This window comes from Ursus americanus, chromosome 15 (assembly GCF_024610735.1).
Source record: "Ursus americanus isolate L20-20 chromosome 15, mUrsAme1.1.p, whole genome shotgun sequence".
Taxonomy (NCBI): Eukaryota; Metazoa; Chordata; class Mammalia; order Carnivora; family Ursidae; genus Ursus; species Ursus americanus.
The window spans coordinates 64,904,540-64,921,459 of NC_142141.1; the positions used below are offsets into that span (position 1 = coordinate 64,904,540).

At 47.6% G+C, this 16,920-nt stretch overlaps 1 protein-coding gene across 9 annotated transcripts in view; it reads right to left on the minus strand.

The window, feature by feature from the left end:
- PLEKHG4B (pleckstrin homology and RhoGEF domain containing G4B) overlaps positions 1 to 16,920 on the minus strand; it is an 84,073-nt gene that overhangs the window by 63,704 nt on the left and 3,449 nt on the right. The gene's annotated exons all lie outside the window — the stretch shown is intronic.

Below are 16,920 nucleotides of genomic sequence, written 5' to 3' on the forward strand. Positions count from 1 at the left end.
ATGATACAGATAATTTCCTAAAGAAATTGAAAATAAAACAGTGAATCCCCTGGGACTGAAGTGGATAAGGACTCAGGCCATCTGTCCTGACGGAGGGGCCTGGCCGCGCAGCGACCGGAGAGGTGCGTGCTGCGGTGAGTTCACCAGCGGAAGCTCCCACCGCTGCGTCAGTGTGGTGAGGCATGGGTTAGATACCCTCCGGACCTCTCATACCCACAAAGGCTTCCCATGTTTGTCTGCTCCCCTCCTTCCATATGCCTGCGTCTCCCCGCCAGACAGGGCCACTCACTAAGAATTATCTAAATACTGATTTGTCTAGAAAATGCCAATGTGGTCTGATGTCTAAAAACTCAAATCACAACTGAGCCACCAGTGAACATCCAGTCCATGAGAAGAACGGTGGTGTGGAGCCAGGGGAAGAATCATGCTCCAAATAGGATGAAATAGGGTGTTCCTCCAAGAGATCTGAAGCAAAGACTTAATTTTGATACAAGGAACTGGCAAAAGTGGAAGGGCATGTCTTTAATGACCTACTTCAGAAGAAGTGAAAGGCAGACTGTGGGTCCTCCCCGGGAGAGATGTCCTCCTGCTGTACAGATACCCAAGTCCAGACGGACTCTTCCTCCAGACCCACAGCTGGGTCCTGATCCTCACGTCCAGCTATCCTCCTGCTGTACAGATACCCAAGTCCAGACGGACTCCTCCTCCAGACCCACAGCTGGGTCCTGATCCTCACGTCCAGCTATCCTCCTGCTGTACAGATACCCAAGTCCAGACGGACTCCTCCTCCAGACCCACAGCTGGGTCCTGATCCTCACGTCCAGCTATCCTCCTGCTGTACAGATACCCAAGTCCAGACGGACGACTCCTCCAGACCCACAGCTGGGTCCTGATCCTCACGTCCAGCTATCCTCCTGCTGTACAGATACCCAAGTCCAGACGGACGACTCCTCCAGACCCACAGCTGGGTCCTGATTCTCATGTCCAGCTGTGGTCAGCAGCCTCCCAGACGGTCTCCTGGCCTCCATCTCATGCATTCATCTTCTGAAAACTGCCCAATGTGAGGAAGAGACAGGTAATACCTGCTGAGATCTCTGGAATCTCACAGCTTCTGGCCCCTTCTCTGCCCTTTGATTCCTATTGTGACTGAGTGAGGCTCCAACTCTTCGCCTGAAGGGCATCCCTCCACCAGCTCCTACTCCCTTGGCACCATCCCCACCCAGATCCTGGTCCAGGCAAGAGCTGCCCAGGGGAAGCTGTCTGCATGCCCAGAGGCCACTTCCCAGGTCAAGTTGAGGGAGCCTTGGGCAAGCCAGAGGGAACATATTCTTTAGCCTCTTCTTTTTTTTTTTTTTCATAAAGATTTTATTTATTTATTTGACAGAGATAGAGACAGCCAGCGAGAGAGGGAACACAAGCAGGGGGAGTGGGAGAGGAAGAAACAGGCTCATAGCGGAGGAGCCTGATGTGGGGCTCGATCCCGTAACGCCAGGATCACGCCCTGAGCCGAAGGCAGACGCTTTAACCGCTGTGCCACCCAGGTGCCCCTCTTTAGCCTCTTCTATGGTAATGTGCGCTAAGTAACTGTCTGCACAGCCCCTTCCTGGCTGTCACCCCTTCTCTGGGCACTTCATGACCAGGAACAGCAGAGCATGATGCTGCACTCAGGGCCACTGCCTCACGAGCTCCCCAATCATTCTGCAGATGGTGCCCATTCTTGCTTTTGGGAAAAGAGGGTCTGATGAATAAGCAGACTGCAGGACCAGGGGTGGGCATAGCCTGAAGGGCCATCCCAGGCTCAGCACTGTGGCATACGCATGTACAGGCCAACCATTCCCACTTGCACACAACTCTAACAATTTAGTTCTTTCAAAAGACACAAATTATATTAGGAGGAGGCAGATATATACGACCCTGAGAGCAGAGAGGCAGAATTATCACATTACAACAAAATCAAGTTACCTGAATATATTCAATTCGGCTTAAGAAAACAGGTAAGAACATAGTATATTTTAGAAAGATTTCCATAAGAAAGCCTTAAAAAGAGAACACTAACATTTTCTTTCCTGATGTTTCCTAAGTTGAACGTGTATGTGTTACAGCTTGTGTATGTGAAGGAAAAGGTGTGTGCAGAGCTGGGTGTGTGTGAGAGGGAAAGTATACATGTGAGGGAAAGTGTGTGTGAGACAGAAAGTGTGAGGGAAAGTGTAAGGGAAAGTGTGTGTGAGGGAAAGTGCATATGAGAGAAAAGTGTGTGTGAAGGAAAGTGTGTGTCAGGGAAAGTATGTGTGTGAGGGAAAGTGTGTGTGTGAGAGAAACTATGTGTGAGGGAAAGTGTCTGTGAGAAGGACAGTGTGTGTGTGCCAGAGAAAGTGTGTGTGAGGGAAAGTGTGCGAAGTGTGTATGTGAGGGAAAATGTGTGTTGAATGCCAGTGTGTGAAGGCATCTGAAGGTGTGTGCTAGGGGGTAGATTGGTGGTGAGCCAAGAGAAATATTAGAGGCAAATCCTTAAAATAGTTCCTTGGCCTTTGGTTGCCCAGGAAGAGAAGGGAGTAGCCGCAGCGTCAGGGAGAATATCTGTGCGGGCACCTCTGGCCCATTCAGCCTGGGCCTGCTCTCTGTAAGGTGTGACTCACCCTTCACCAAATCTGGCATACCATCAGATGTGTAGAAATAGGAGGGAAGAGAGCAGACAGAGGCAGATGTCATTACTTGCTGATGGTTAAGGACTGATTTATTCTCTTATGTAATTCAGCATGCCCGTTTCAGCCAAAGGCACACACACATGGATTTGGGCTGACTTCAAAACTGGGACCTTCACCTGTCTACTTGTTCCTGAATCTTACCGTGGCTTAGAATGCAATTCTCTGCACATGTATGTTAGTGGATTGGTGAAATAGTACTCGTACAAAGCACTTAATTACCATTTTGCTGAACTGTGAATCAGTGTGTCGTTATTTGGCCAATTGTAAGACTGCCTTTGAATTTTAACAACAGAAAATTTTTACGTCTGGAGAAACATTTTAGGGATCTACTCTCCAGTGAAGGATTTATTTTCCCAATTAACTTTAGGTTAACCTTTATTGAAAGAAGGGTGAATTTTAAAGGCTAGAACCTTGTCTCTCACAATGCCTGTACCCTCCATGAGTAAGCACGTTCCTCCTGGCACCTAGCCCACAGGAGATGACCCAGCCTCAGCGCAGGGGCCCTCCCTGCAACCCTCCAGGCCTCACACATGCTGGAGATGAGAAGATAGAGGCTAGGGGTCCACAGGCCCTTCTGTGCCCATCCTATGGGGGGCCGGTCTCAGGGATACCAGAAGGACACCTGAATGCTTGGTTCTGAAACACGTATCAGCTGGAAACAGCCTGCTTCTTCCTCCCAGGAAACGGGTAACATGCTAAATGTCAAAGCAAAGGTAATTTCTTCTCGTTTCAATGAAAGTGCTGAGCTAAAGGAGACCAGCTGATGAATAGGACAAGGAAACAGCAGGGGTGCCCCGTCCAGGGCCCAGCAGGCTGGAGGGACTGGGCCGAGGCTGGCCTGGCAAAGACTGACCATCAATGCTCACATTTTAACTCAAGTACGACATCCCTAAAGACGATGGAAGGCAGAGCTACAGAGCTGTTGGAGCAACTGCTGGCAGGGTGGGTGGGCCTGGATATCAGGATCCTTTTACCCACCCGGAAGGTCCAGGGACTTACTGCAGGTACCACCCCTGCCTCCTAGGGAAGGACTCCCCAAGACGAGAGACTGCTAGATAGCTAGATGCCCGAGCAGGCAGTGGACAACCTGGGCTCCGAGACCCTCACCCCACCCTCCTTGCATAGTCGTGGGCTGGTGGCTGACCCCCTCGTGTCCCAACGGGGATAGAAAGTGCTGGAACGTCAAAGGCTTCAGCACGGCCACAGCAGAGACAGCTTCCCTGGAACTACCCCAATAATCACAGGAGCCCACTGCCCAGTCTCGTGGGTGATCCCGCTGCACTTGGACCCCTGCACCCTGGGGACGTTGGGGCATGTGTAGGAGGACAAGACTGCAGAGTACTTGGGATGATGTCTTGGTTGGGGTAGGAGAAGACTGAGCAGCTGTGCTTAGGCAGCGCCGTCCTCTCTGCCCACCGTTAGCCAGGCTGGGGGCTTCTCTGGGACCCAGTCACACCGTCTCATTCTGAAAATCGACAGGGCACTGACGCCGGTCCAAAGAGAACAAGGGCTGTGGACATCATCTGGGTGGCAAGGCTGGAGTGGCTGGATGCAGTGGGGGCTGTGGTCTCCAAGACCCCTCATCTGGTCTGGGAGCTCACCTCATCCTGCAGCCCCATGCCCAGCTCCCAGTGATACCCCAGATGTTGCAGCCTGGGACGGGACCCCACAGAGCGGGGGACACAGGGGTGCCCCCCCCCACCCAGGTACTTCCACCCAGAATGTCAGGGTGGCCTTTATACTTACCACTGTGGCCTCTGCCAGATTTTATAAACGGAAGTCAGGATGTACAAGTGGCAGCAGGTACCCACTGTGAGACACCGGAGCTGTCCCTACGGCCTCTCCACACAGGGGGCCTGGGACAGGAGGGGCACCCATGTCAGGCCTATCCCTGCTCCACTTTCCATCAATAGCTACTTTCTCAGCCTTGTGGGGGCCGGGTGTGAAACCCACACTCCCCAGGAGGCTTGCTCTCAGCAACCGACCTGGTTACAGCCACTCAGGCCCTGTTTATAAGGGCCTCCTTCCCGAAGGGTGCCGATGGCTATCTCTGGTTTCCTGTGTGCACAGACCCAGGAACCACCTTTGAATCAAAGAAATCCTGTCCAGAAAGCCTAGCCCCCTCATCCAGGCTGTCTACACCTGGTCTGTGTATACCTCCATATGGGCCAGCATCTCCAGCTAACCCTCTGCCTGGCCCCACTGGTGACCCTGGCCACCACTTCTGGGTCCTTCCTGAGCCCAGGCTATGTCTGCCACCTGAGGGCTGGGGCTTCTCTCCTGGACCAGAGCTCCCCAGGCTCTGATCCCTGGGCCATTGCAGCTCACCTCACACCTTCCACGGACACGCCTTGGCCTTCCTAACCCAGGCGAGCCTTCTTTCTCAAGCTTAGAACTGCACACGTAGCACGTAGTTGCCCTCTGGTTGTGTGTCTCCAAAACTGGGGTCTGCCTCTGGCCTGTGCACCATGTGGTCTCCCCAGCACATTCACGGAGTTGAGTTACATCACGAAATGTCTACAGGATCTTTAGAAGAGAGGCAGGGAAATGTTCAGCACAAATACATTTGGGCTCTAAAATCATGCTTCATTTATGGGGAAAAGACCCTCCTGAGGAACACTTGTTCTCCATGATGCTGGGCAGAGGAAACACCTGCCTGCATCCCAGAAGGTACTGAGTTGACATAAAACAGAGCAACCCTTCTATGATGGGCTGTCGTTCTTGGAATCCTGGCCTCCCTGGGGAGGATGGCACGTCCCTGTCCATTGGCATGAGGCATGGCCACGTGACAAAGAAATATGGTGGCAGTGGCCGATACGGGTTCTGACAGAGGCTTTCTGAGGCAGCATGTGCCCCAACACACTACCTTTCCCTCTGCCGCGAGTTGGGTAACAACCCAGAGAAGCTGTTCCACGAGCCCGGACCCCAGAGTAAAACTGACATGATGACCACGACGGGCATGGGGCACGAGCGGGTCATCACTGTGCTGACCACTGAGATGTGGGGGGGTCGTTGGTGATGCAGCATAATGTGCACATCCTGACTGACACCCCCCAGGGCCTGGTAAATGGATCCAGGAGACACCCCAACTCAGGGTCTTTGTCCCCCCCGCCCACGGCAGCCACAGCACACACCTTGGCGTGGGTTACCACCTCTATCCAGGGGCCCTCCCGGACGGGTGTCCTGTAATGCCCGGAGGGCCTGAGCTGCCTGCAGGCAGGTTGTGCACCCTGAGCAGGAGCTGGTTCTCAGGTGCCTCCCAGGGACACCAAGCCCCCCAGGGTGGGGATGGAGCAGAACCTTGGGGCTCCATCTCCGTGGCTCCGTGGCTCCCGGGTGCATTTGGTATATCTTAATCTCAGCTGTATCTCCAGGAGTGTTCCAGGCTGTTCCAAACACACCCTGAAAATGTTTTCTTTGAAGTTACACACAAGTTACCAACAAAACATGAAACACATGGTCGTCTGACCTCAGCAATTCTAAAGCTGGTGTTCGCATCACAGTGGATTGTGGGCGCTGAGCATTATTGACGATGGAAATCCCTTCACAGCACTCACTACCCCGCATAGTGACAGTCTCTGCTGGCAGGCATGTTGGGACGGCTCTCCTCTGTAGTTCTGTGCTCAGAACGCCGCTGGGATGGCTGCCAGGACAGCTTCACTCAAGTTATGAGTGGATTGAGGCTGCAATGCCACCTTCTTTCTCTTCCTCCCCCTCAGACACCCGATCCACCTGGAGCGAGAACTTCCCAGGTGGCTTACGCTTCACCAACATCTTTTTAAAACTGACTTTATGTTCTTCCAGCTCGTCCCAGCTTCCCAGACTAACTTAGTGTGTGTCAGAACTGGCGGACATGGAACTGGCAGGTGCCGTCGGTGAAAGGCTGTTCTGAAGGAAGATCCCAGACCCTCCCTCCCACCCCTGCCCACCGAGCCACCGGCAGGGGCAGATGGGCATGCCCCCGGGTCCCTGCCCGCGTCAGAGGTGGGCCAGACCTGTGCTTCCTGCTTACGCTCTGCTCTGGGCCACCACTTCCTCGACCGTTACATGGGAGGAGTTCTCAGGTGACAGTGAGGATTAAGGGCAGGGACCTCAGGAGAGGATCTGGCCCGTGGCAGGTGTGTGTCCAATAGGGCCTGCCAGGGGCTCTCCTCCTGAGGCTGAGCCACAGGCAGCCTCACCTGCCCTGTCGAATCATGCCTTCTGCCCTCCGGCTGGAATGTCCCCAGCTCAGAAGCTAGAGTCTTTTTTTCAACATGATCTCTTTTCTGCTCCAGGAGGATCTCATTCTCCCCTTTTAATCTTGTTGTGAGGCACCCGCTTTCCATCTAGGGCTTGATATTAAACAATCACAAGTAAATCAATCCTCCCCAGAGCTTCAGAGACAAAAGGAGTATCAGAGGGCCTTCCTTCAGAGGTGAGGAAACCGAGTTAGCTGCCGGATCACGGAGGTGTCATGGCCCCCGGCTGCTGCGGCTGAATGGGGCTGGACCGTTTCTCCTTGGACCCACTTGCACGGACTTGCCGCTGAGCCAGGGCACAGGAGTGCTGTGCACCTTGGCTCCCAGGCAGCCAGCAGGGCTGCCTGCTCTGTGGCCACCAAACCTCCACGCTGTGAAGCCACAACAACCACAGTGGTGGTAAAGGAGATGGCACTTCACAGTGTACGCCACGTTTGCACGTGTGACTCCTACGACCGGCATAACCACCCAGTCCTGAAGGTCCACGTTCATTATGCACTTACATCACTAGCCGTTCTGTCCAAACTATGGGGGCCTGATGTCGGAATCTGCCTTGAACTGATGGGGTTTTATCTTCTGGAGAATCTCTCTCCACCAGACACACTCAGAATCTTCCACTGGGTGTTCTTTGGAAAAGCTGCCTCTTCGGCCTCTAAGCACCAGTAGGAGCACCCAGGATTTCACCTGGAGGTGTGGGGGCACCCTGGTGTCACCCCAGCTCCTCTGTCCCTGCTGGTCTCTGCAATACTTAGGGGTTAGCAAGCCACGACCCCATGGTTGGAAAAAATACAAAAGAAGAACACTAGTTCAGACATGTGGAAATTATACGAAATTCACATTTCAGTGCCCATAAAGTTTCAGTGGAACACAGCCACCCTTGTTCTATGTATTGCCTGTGGCTGCTTTTGTGCCACAAAGGCAGAGCTGAGTATCGGACTGAGACCATACAGTCCTTCAAAGCCTCTAGGATTACTGTCTGGCCCTTCAAGAAATTCTGCTGACTTTCCTTCCTTTCCTACCCTCAAGGAAGGAAGTCCTGCAAGGCAGCCAAGGGGCATGAGTGGGTGGACGAAGGGGCAGCCCCCACCCTCCTTCCCTGAGTTGCATGGACCCTGGCTCCAGCACAGCCACATTTCTGGGCGAGGGTGCCAGAGGAGTGGAGGCTTTGTGGATACCACCATTTTCTGATTCATCATTCAAGTTCCAACTAATTGTCAGTGGCTTTTTCAGGAACATCTTTATTCCATGTGTGCTTTGAGGCCTGCAGTCAAAGGTCTTAGCCTGCCACGGAGGGTGGAACCCAGAGCCTCTGTCTTTAGGGGGGGTTATTAATTTCTACTCATGGTCAAGAGCTTGGAATATGTCGAAAAGCAGTCATTTTAAGTTCTCATTAACCTTTTTTGCATTTAATAGCCTAATATACAACCAGGGAACTCTCTAACTTGGGAGCTGTGCACTTCTTGGAATGCACCTCTCACTCTGGCATCTGTTAGGTGGTTATGGGGGTACACAGGAAGCTCAACACGGCGCTTGCCGTAGGTCACGAGTTCACTCGGTCATTGCCAAGGCAGAAGCAGCTGCAAACACAAGGTCCCAGACCAAGGCTTGCCCTTGGTCAGGAGCCCATCACGCCAGCAGGAACCAAGGAGTGACCCCAGCTCTGCTGCTCGCCTGCTGATCCCACAGTAATTGCTCAAGCAGACACAGTCCTCCCCTCAGCATAGAGGGGAAGCAACCCTCCCAGAGAAGCAGAAGGAAGGATGGGCAGGAGGGAGGCAAGGCTCCAGGAAGGGGTGCAGGGGCCCATGTGCAGGTGCTGGTGAAGAGGCGGTGAGCTGCGTCCTGGGGCCCATAGCGAGAGCAGGGTCAGGGGGACAGCACCTCTCAATGTCAGCCGGGATCTACATTGCCTGTGGTGCATCACAAAGCCCCCCAGATTTCTGCACCTCTGGTTTCTTCATTTGTAGAACAGGAATCTAATTCAGCAGTTATTCCACAGGGTGAGAGCACAGAACTAGAAAGCTTTTTATTTAATAGAAACTGACAACAAAATGTTGGCTTTTGAGACATTTTGGCTGAATTTAGCTCTCTGAAAGCACTTGATTAAAAGTATGTAAGAGTGACGTTGACCTCAGTCAGTGCAAACTGGTTTCCTCATGCTGAAATGTGACTTCAGGTGGAAGAAAGCGTTTGTTCACTCTACACCGTGGCAAGACCAGAAAAATTATGCCAACCTGAAAACCTCCAGCCGTCCTAATTACACCAAACCTGACCTTTCTGCAGGGAGTTCGGCGTTGAGCCCCAATCCACAGCAGAGCATGAGTGAGCCACGAGGCCATGCAGACAGGCCTGAGCCCTACTTGCAGTTCTTTAGGGGAATGTGATAATAGCCATTTTTGCCTCTTAATTTATTTGGAAAACCCTTTGGCAGGAAAGAAAAGTGCTCCTGAAATGTGTCTGCTCAACTAGACGTGTGGCTCTTCATGTATAAAGATAAAAACTTACCTCTTCCCTCTAAGTTTTGTGTTGTCTTTTTTTTGTTTGTTTGTTCACATCACTGTGAAATTCAGCCAAACTAGCCACCCGCAAAACCACAGTTAAGTTCCCTTTTGTCTGAGTCCAGCTGCTTTGCCGGCCTCTTCCGGCAGCACACCTGGCCTCCCCTCACCTTTCTCACGCATGTGTCCAACAGACAAACAACTAATACTCTTAAGGGAGGACTGAAACGAGTTTTTCTGAGTTGTAGATCTGACAGCTGACCGCACATGTGTCACCAAAGACATGTGTTCTTTATACTTTCAGATACATTGCAACACAAAGAAAGGAGAAGCAGGCACAAACATGCTAGTTGGGAGTGTCACATTGTGTATTTGCACCAGTGGTTGAGAAATGCTACCCTAACATCTCTCCAAAGCATGCTGCGAGCAGGTGCCCAGCCACAGGTGTGATGACAGTCAGGAATCAGCCTAACTGGGCTCCTCAAAACAGGAGCACAGGTATCCCAGAAAAGTCCCCCTCAGACGGTCAGTGCTTCTCAGCCTCATGGTGGCTTGAAGGTAGCTGTAACCCAGATGCTCATCTGACTTTAACCATGAAGGTGAGAGGGCTCCAATATGGTGCTAATGGAAAACCTCGGATATACTTTTAAGTTACAAGTGATTCCTGTACTTTTCCTGAAGGACTTTGTGATTTAAACAATCTTTAGTCTGAATGGGATGGGTGCTGATGGCCAACACTGGGCTGAGGTTGTTGGGGGATTGGTGCTGGGTCTAGGCTGAAGCACCTTTGTCTTTCCCAGAAGGAGGCTGGAGTGCAGTCTTCAAGTTTGCAGCAGTTCTGGCTAGGAAGGCTCTATAGGGACGTCTGATGAGGCTGTGCTGGAGTGCAGGAAGGTAGATGGAACTGGCAGTTTGGTAAGCACAATTTAAGGTATTTTAGGGGAAAACGCAAACTCTGTGTACATGATAAGAACAACAAAAAGTTATTCTAATGAGAAACCTGTGACAAATGCGTTTGGAGTGCCAAATCGTGCTTTTCACGGTCTCCCTGTCTCAGGAAGTCACAGCTGAGCGGGTCCACAAAGCACAGTGGCCCCAGGCAAAGGAAGGCCCAGCATGTACGGCTATACATGATGTCAGCAGGTCCCTGAAGTTCCCAACATGGGCCCAAGAGAGTGGCAGAGAAAGGCGCACTAGACAAGACAGTTGTGGATCTTGGGTCTAAGGATGAGGCTGGAGCCTAGAGCCCAAAACCACACTCAGAATGGGCCCAGCAGGTGGCTTACTGACTCTTGGGAATCCAGAATGGAGGGAGCCCTTGGAGCACAAAAGACAAACGCAGAACAGAGGGAAGGAGGTGCTGGTGCACACTGGGAATCCACTGACAAGAGCCGTGACTCCCTGTGGTGGCCCAGCTCAGTGCACAGGAGCCTGGACCTGGCAAGGCCCTAACAAGTGGGCTCGTGCATGGGGACAGGGTGCATCCATAGCTGCTGTGTGGGCACCGGTGGGCTCCACAGGGCAGTGGCTTGCTGGGGGCTGTGTAGTCAGCATGTCTGCACAGTCTGGCTCGAGAGCACTCACAGCAGGAATTAGAGCACTTGGTCTTTGAGCACCCTCCGTCCACAGTGGGGACTACCCCTATTGTTTAGAATTCTGTTTCTAGGAGGCAGTGACACCCAAGTTAGCCTGGTGACCCTATCCAGGGCTTCCCAGACAATGGGAGTTTTCACCTGTGGTCCTGGCACTCTCTCTTTTCTCCCTCAAAGTGTTCCAATTTGGACAATAAGTGATAGGGCCAGCCATTGATCCTGATGAATCAACCCCTTGTTCTGCTGTCTCCTCCCTCCTTGTCTGTGCTCTTTCTCGTTAGAAGCTGCTCACAGAGGCACCCACTGTCCTTTCCACACTGAACACCAAAGTGCATTCATTGAGTACCTACTGTGTGCTAAGCACTGTGAAGGACACAAAGATTAATGTCCGGGGCTGACAGCCTGGCAGAGGCTGTAAGACAAGGAAACCGTAGTGCTGAGGGGGAATAATATTGCAGGAGGGGAAGAAAGCGCCTCTTGTATGCTTAATTATACACCCAACAATGACAATGTGATGGACACTGACATGTGAGTTCTAGTGTCAGGCACTACTGAAACATTTTACGTGGATTAACCTCACACAGACCTTCTATTGACTATTTCTCTCTAGTCAGCTACATTTTGAAGTCTTAAAAATTAGTTTTAAATTTCTGCTGATTTCCTACTAATTTTTATTTTTGCCTTTGATACAAACTTTTGTCTTAAAAAGGTCATTTCTCATTTCAAAACTTACATTCTTAAAATGTATTCTTGTATAGTATAATGACATTTAAAAGCAGAGCTATAAAACTCATTCCAAATCCTAAAAAAAAAAAAAAAAAAAAAAATACTAGGAAACCAAATCTAACTGCATTATTCAAAGGATTATTCACCATGACCAAGTGGAATTCATCCCAGGAATGCAAGGCTGGTTCAACAATTAATCAATATAAAACATCACATTAATAAAACAAAGGAAAAAGCCCATGATCCTCTCAAATGATACAGAAAACGCATTTGACAACATCCAGTACCCTTCATGATCACACAGTTTACTAGGAGGACCTTTCTCAACATGATAAAGGCGTTTATAAAAATCCACAGATAACCTCATACTCAACAATGAAAGACTAAAAACTTTTCCTTTAAGATGAAAATCAGCCAAGGATACCCGCTTTCCCCACTGCTACACAACACTGTCCTGGAAGTTCTAGCCAGAGCAGTTAGGCAAGAAAAAGAAGTTAAAGGAATGCAAATTAGAAATAAAGAAGTAAAATGATCTCTATTTGTCAATGACATGATCTTATATATAACAAATCCAAAACAATCTACCTAGAGCTAATACATGGGTTCAGCAAAGTTGTAGGGTACAAGAACAATAGACAAAAATCAGTTGTGTTTCTACATCTTAGCAATGAACGATCCAAAACGGAAATTAATAATTCCATTACATAATAGCATCCAAAAGAAGTAAAATACGTAGGATACATTTTTTTCCATTTTATTATTTTTTTTCATCATGATAGGTGTGCTCTTTGATCCCTATTCCCTTCTTCCCCCATCTCCCCACCCACTTCCCCTCTGGTAACCATCAGTTTGTTCTCTAGAGTTAAGAGTCTGTTTGTCCTGCTCTTTTTTTCCTTTGCTCATTTGTTTTGTTCCTTAAATGCCACATGAGTGAGATCGCCTGGTATTTGTCTTTCTCTAACTTATTTCACTTAGCATTACTCTTTCTAGCTCCCTCCATGTCATTGCAAATGGCAAGATTTCATTCTTTTCTATGGCTGAATAATATCCCATTGTTATCCATATACCACCTCTTCTTTATCCATTCCTCACTTGATGGACACCTGGGCTGCTTCCATAGTTTGGCTGTTGTAAATGATGCTGCAGTAAACATTGGGGTGCATGTGACCCTCTGAATTAACGTTTTCATTTTGGGGAGGTAAATACCCACTACTGCAATTATTGGCTTGTAGGGTAGTTCTATTTTTAATTTTTTGAGGAATCTCCATACTGTTTTCCACAGTGGCTGCACCAGTCTGCACTCCCACCAACAGTGCAAGAGGGCTCCCCTTTCTCTACCTCCTTGCCAACACCTGTTGTTTCTTGTGTTATTGATCTTAGGTGCTGACAGGTGTGAGGTGGTATCTCACTGTGGTTCTGATCTGCATTTCTCTGAGGATTAGCGATGTTGAGCATCTTTTCATGTGTCTGTTGGCCATCTATATGTCTTCTTTGAAGAAGTGTCTGTTCATATCTTCTCCCCTTTGCAATCAGATTACTTATTTTTGGGGGTGTTGAGTTGTAAAATTTCTTTATATATTTTGGATACTAACCCTTTATTGGGTATAACATTTGCAAGTATCTTCTCCCATTCAGTTGGTTGCCTTTCAGTTTTGCTGTTTCCTTTGCTGTCCAAAAACTTCTTATTTTGATGTAATTCCAATAGTTTATTTTTGGTTTATTTCCCTTGCCTCAGGAGACATGTTGCTAAGGCCATGTCAGAGACGTTACTGCCTATACTCTCTTATAGGACTTTTATGGTTTCAGGTCTCACATGTAGGTCTTTAATCCATTTTGAGTTTATTTTTGTGTAGGGTGAAAGAAAGTGGTCCAGTTCATTCTTCTGCATGTAGCTCTCCAGTTTTCCCAACACCAGTTGTTGAAGAGACTGTCTTTTTACCATTGTATATTCACTCATCCTTTGTTGAAGATTAATTGACCATATAATTATGGGCTTATCTCTGGGTTTTCTGTTCCATTCCACCGACCTCTGTGTTTATTTTTATGCCAGTATTGTAGTTTTAATTACTACTGCTTTGTAATACAACTTAAAATCTAGAATTGTGATATCTCCAGATTTGTTTTTCTTTTTCAACGTCGCTTTGGCTATTCAGGGTCTTTGTGGTTCCATACAAATTTTAGGACTGTTTTTTCTAGTTCTGTGAAAAATGCTGTTCGTATTTTGATAAGGATTGTACTAAATCTGTAGATTGCTTTGGGTAGTACAGACATTTTACAATATTTGTTTTTCCAACTCATGAGCATGGGATGTCTTTCTATTTCCTTGTGTCATCTTCAATTTCTTTCATCAGTGTTTTATAGTTTTCAGAGTATAGGTCTTTCACCTCTTTGGTTAAGTTTCTTCCTAGGTCTATTTTATTATTTTTGGTGCACCTGTAAATGGGATTGTTTACTTAATTTCACTTTCTGCTGCTTCATTATTAGTGTATAGAAATGCAACAGATTTCTGTACATTGCTTTCGTATCCTGTGACCTTACCGAATTCATTTATCAGTTGTAGCTGTTTTTTGGTGGAGTCTTTAGGGTTTCTATATATAGTATCAGGTGTGCAAATAATGAGAGTTTTACATATTCCTTTTATTTGGATGCCTTTTATTTCTTTATGTTCTCTGATTGCTGTGGCTAGAACTTCAAGTACTATGTTGAATAACAGCTGAGTTTTACCTAGGGTACATGTAACCAAGGGAATGAAAGCCTTGAACACTGAAAACTACAAACCACTGCTGGGAGAAATTAAAGGTCCCTAAATAAATGGAAAAACATCCCACGTTTACAGATTGGAAGACTTAATATTAAGATATCAATACTATTCTAAATCAATGTATGAACTCAATGCAATCTCTCTCAAAATTACAATGGCCTCCCCCCCCCCCCAAAATGGAAAAGACAACCCTCAAATTCATATGGAATTGCAATGATCCCTGAACAGCCAAAGCATCCCAAATAAGAAGAATGACGTTGGAGGATTCAAAACCCACTACAAAGCTACATTAATCAAAACTGTGTGATTCTGGCAGACAGATAAAGACAGACATCCAGACCAACAGAACAGGGTTGAAGATCTGGAAATGAACCTGTACAACTATAGCCAAATGGCTTTCAACCTGGGTTCCAAGACTATTCAATAAGGAAAAAATGATTTCTTCAACAAATGGTGCTGGAAAAAGTGGATGTTCCCATACAAAAGAACAAAGTTGGCTCCCTATCTCACACCATACACAAAAATTAACTACAGTGGATCAATAAGCTGAATGTAAGCACTAAAATAATAAAACTTTTAGAAGAAAACATAAAGGTAAATCTTCATGATCTTGCGGATGGAAACAACTTCTTAGATATGATACTAAAAGCACGAGCAACAAAAGAAAAAATTTATATAAATTGGACTTAATTAAAAATAAAAATTTTGTGCATCAAAGGACACTATCAAGAAAGTAAAAAGACAACCAACAGATGGAACAAAATATTTGCAAATCATATATCTGAGGAGTCTAATATCCAGAATATATAAAGAATGCTTAGAACACAACAAAAAGATAAACAGCCCAATTTAAAAATGGGCAAAGAACTTGAATAGATTTTTTTCCCAACAAATATGTAAAAAGATTCTCAACATCAGTACTCATTAAGGAAATGCAAACCAAAACTATAATGAAATACCACTTCATACTCATTAAGATGACTATAATAATTAAAAAAGAATTATAACTGTTGGTAAGGCTGTAGAAAAACTGGAACCCTCATACATTACCGGTGGGAATGTAAAATGGTTCAACTACTGTTGAAAACAGTTTGGTGGTTCATCAAAAAGTTAAACATAGAATTACCACATGAACCTGAAATTCTACTCCTAGGTATATACTCAAAGAAATGAAAATATTGTACACACAAAAACTTGTAAATACAGGCTCATAGCAGCACTATTTGCAAAAGCCAAAAGATGGAAACAGTATAAATGTCCGACAGATAAATGGATATACAAATTGTGGTATATCCATACAATGGAATATTTGACCTTGAAAAGGAAGAAATTTCTGACACATACTACAACATGGATAAAATCTTGAGGACTTTATGGTAAGTTAAGTAAACCAATCACAAAAAGACAAATACTGTACAATTCTAACTATATGAGGTCCTTAGCTAGTTACAACCATGAGGACAGAAAGTGAAATGTTGGCGGTCAGGGGCTGGGGGTTGGGGGAGAACAGGAGTCCCTGTTTAATAGTGACAGGGTTTCAGAGTCACAGGATGGAAGGGGTTGTGAGGATGCATGGTTTATACATATAAATTGTATGCTGTATGTATTTCAGCACAATAAAAATCACACACTGTATGGGTCCAGTCCTGTGGGCTATTCAGAGTACACGAGTCCACAAAGACAGCAGACTAGTGGTTCCAGGGGCTGGGAGGGGGTGAAACGGGGAGAAAGGGTTACAGGGCTGTGGGCTTTTCCGGAAGTAGGCAGAGCTGGTGGTTAGACAACACTGGGAATGTACTAAATGCCACTGAGTTGTTTGTTCTGAAATGGTTTATCATATGTGATTTTCACCTCAAAATATTGTTTTAAAAACTTAGTTCCAGGGGCGCCTGGGTGGTTCAGTCGGTTGAGCATCTGACTCTTGGTTTCGGCTCAGGTCGTGATTTCGAGGTTGTGGGATGTAGCCGAGCCCGCATCGGGCTCCATGCCCCAGGGGAAGTCTGCCGGAGATTCTCTCCCTCTGTCCCTCCCCCTGCTTGCGCTCTTGCTCTCTTTCTTTCTAAAAAAGTGAATACATCCTAAAAAAAAAAAGTTCCAGAACTTTTCAGAAGTTTGACTATTTCACACTTAGACAAACAAGGTTTCCCAGACTCAACTGTAATCCAGCTGCTCCCTTCTGAGGATGTTGTTTTCATAACTGAAAGCCACAGGCGGTGATGTTAGCTTGGGTCAGGTGGGAAGGGCAGACAGGCATCCCGCAGCGCAGGTACTGCGCCTGTGTGGCCCACAGAAGGCTGGGGCTGGGCAGGGGAGTAAAAGTGGGCTTTAGAAGAGGGGGAGGGTGACCACCATGTGACAAATACTTGTTGAGCACCTACTTTACGCCACGCATTATGA